Genomic DNA, 3,157 nt, shown 5'->3' on the forward strand with positions numbered 1-3,157 from the left:
CCAGCTAGAAAACAAACTTATTGTGGGTCAGGCATGGGTGGCCCCAGAGCAAAATTGGAGCGGGATGGAGCGGGAGCCCTGGTCCAACTTTTAAAATAAAAATCTGCACTCTGCTCTCCGCTAGAGACCGCATACATGCACTGCGCCTAACTTGTACTGTTGGGCTTGTATTTGGTGCCTTTCTTCAATTGGTAAATGTCTTTAAACTCTTCTTTCTAAACATATTTCTGATAACAGAGCAGAGCTAACCACAACACTGCCATTGGTTGAGGACGACAGACTAACACAGATTTTCATTTAATTACATTTACTTGTTCTGCCCATGGAAATATTCAAATTGAACCAAAGGAAGTAGCAAACAAATGCATGTTTATCAATGTTCAGAAAGGAGTAGGAAAGTCTTGCCTAGTCTCGATCTGAATGTCGGGCATCACAAGACTAGTACATAATCAAGTCATAATAGACAAGACAAGATAATAGACAAGTCATAATTAGCAGTTGAACAATTTGTAGCAGTTAATATAAAAAGTTACCTTTCTTTTATGTCTGAAGTGACTCTCATCTATCACCACGAAATGCCTCCTTCCCCCTATTCTCTGTCCTTCTCTGTGACGCAGACTCTCCATTGCTGTCACGCAGACCTCCCTCAGTTGCTTTGCCATTCTTGAAAGGGTTCTTGAGGACCCAGCAACGTTGTCCATCATGAATCAAGCTGGCGCAACCTCAGTCCTTGAGAAAACCTTGAAATAGTGTGAAATAATTTCAGTCAAAACCCAATGACTAATGTATAGTAAAAGCCATAAATTAATTTAGGCTTACTTAAAGGTAACCTGCCACTGATTTACTTAGTGTAGTATTGTCAACAACATTTGAAATATAGACAAATATTGCCAAAGTAAGAAATCTCAGTATTGTGACAACAGGAGCTTAGTATGGAGTTAGATTTGTGTCTTTATGACATGCGAGAAAATAAATGATCTGAGAGAAAAAAAAATATTTGAGAGAAAAAATTATCACACTGATAGCAAAAGATAATAATATTTGAGACTAAAAAAAGTTTTGAGAGAAAGTATTTTTTCATAGAACATAAAAAATATATACATTTTTAAAATTATTTTAAATCGTATTGATAATGAACGTTACTTTATTGTTGTTGGAATTGTACGTTAACGTTACGAATCGAAGGTCCTGCCAGCCGGCTAGCCTACTGACGGTAATTTACCATAGGGCTTAGCGAGCGTAACCGAAGCGGCAAATGTGCCGTTTTTACCGACGTTAACTAAGAATATAGTGCTTATGTTAAACCGTGGTTATATATTTACTAATGGCGGTAAATAAGGGACGGATGCAGACACCGAGCGCCTCATCCGGTGGAGGGAACGATGAGGAGACGTTCACCGGCAGGAGGTATGCTGCTCTGAGAGGCTTCACTTAAAAAATGTGGTGTTAAATGTTATAATTCTCATATGCAGGGCTTAACTACTACTGTTGCATATTAAGCTACTCAATGATATAAGGTTGAACACCAGCGTATATAGATGGGAGATGTCCTGCTCTCCTGAGATGTCTACCTGAAACGTTCTGTTGAACATGAATGAAGTTGTCTTTCTTATTTATAATCAGGCAAAGTCAGTGCTGGGTAATATCTACAATGTGTTAAAACATCAGAGTCCATTAAGTTTATCCCATGTGGAACAGTATTACTGTCCATATTATAATATATGACTAGTGGTGAATAGTGGATCTAAACAATGATTACGATAAGTGTTTGTATGTATGTATATGTTGTTTATAGGAACTGACAGTGTCAGCACTGAGGGAGGAGAGGTCACTGCTGCACACTGGAAGTGTTTATGGTCATGGATGAGGTGATGGAGCAAAGACCTGCTATTACTCCACTACACCCCATCTCCTCAGCCATGATGCCAACCACTGCAGCAGGGTCTCTCCTCCAGAGCAGGAGGGAAATAGACCTGCAGACCTAAAACATGAGTCAACAATCATATATATTCAGATATTTATTATTTAGATTTGTACACAACCTAATAATTGTAAAACATTTAACAGGAAACATTTGTCTGAAAGAACTACTGTGTGGTATTACTTATAAACTGCAATACTGATAAACACAAATAAAACCTCAACAATAATCATCTTCTTGCAACACAGGGATCTGGACATTTGGAGCGGACACTGCAGCTACTAGCCTCTGAGAATGTCCCAGGACTGCTGGAGTGGCTCGTTGACTTCGTCGCTGTCACCCCCATCACCACCGTGGAACTATGGACATGGAACCCATCTGTTCTGTTAGTAAGCAGTGGACGAGGTTCTCCGTGGAACACCTTGAAAGACAGAAGTCCTTCCTTAAATCCCCTTACCCGAAGTAGAGGCCCATCGGGGGAACATGAGGATTGACCTGCAGTACGGCCGTCTGGCATCAACCTGTAACAGAAAACATCAGATATTACATTTATTCTGAATGCTTTCCTATTCATTTGTTGATAAACTACTTATTTCTTCTTATCATACACATATTGCAACCTGTATATAACATGGATTATTTGTCTAATAAATTATTCACTAATATCCCACTTGCTTGTACTTGTTTATTTTTAATCACACCAAACTCATACATGATATTATTAAAACCACTTATATTAGCCTACATGTAGCCTACATTTGTTTATGCATGCATATGCACATCTATTGATAATCAAATAATAAAGGAACGTATTTAAACCAGATAAGTCATATTACTTACTTCAGAGGGAAATCCAAATTCCATGTATGTGAATAATGTAGCTCCTCCGACAGGCAGATTGCCTTCGTCGTCTCCGCGGTGAAGGTTGCTGGTGTTCCGTGGTCAGAGGTATAATACGATCTATGAACGGACGATTAATGATCGATAAAAGCTGCTTAATAGTCGCGATCGATGGCGAGTGAAGAAGCTACTCAGGTAAGAGGAAGAAAGAGGGAAAGCGTGGGAGCGCGCATATAAACTGTAGAAAACATTTGACAATTGTAATTTGACTTTAAAATATTTAGAAATATTTAATTAAGTTTAATAATAATCATGCTTTATATTTTGATAAGTAATTTCCATTAAACGGGAGCTAGAACCGCTAATGTAATCGATTCAGTTACGTGAGAGAAGATG

The 3,157-nt window shown here is 38.6% G+C and overlaps 1 long non-coding RNA gene across 1 annotated transcript; it reads right to left on the reverse strand.

The window, feature by feature from the left end:
- Window positions 1-2,175: 2,175 nt before the first annotated feature.
- Window positions 2,176-2,922, reverse strand: LOC311030281. Its single transcript, XR_014598961.1, has 3 exons — window positions 2,762-2,922; window positions 2,379-2,442; window positions 2,176-2,280 (listed from the first exon to the last, which is right to left on the reverse strand). It is a non-coding gene; the product is annotated as an uncharacterized lncRNA (long non-coding RNA).
- Window positions 2,923-3,157: the final 235 nt, after the last annotated feature.

Source organism: Eutrigla gurnardus (assembly GCF_963514095.1).
Source record: "Eutrigla gurnardus genome assembly, chromosome: 19".
In the NCBI taxonomy this organism is placed as follows: domain Eukaryota; kingdom Metazoa; phylum Chordata; class Actinopteri; order Perciformes; family Triglidae; genus Eutrigla; species Eutrigla gurnardus.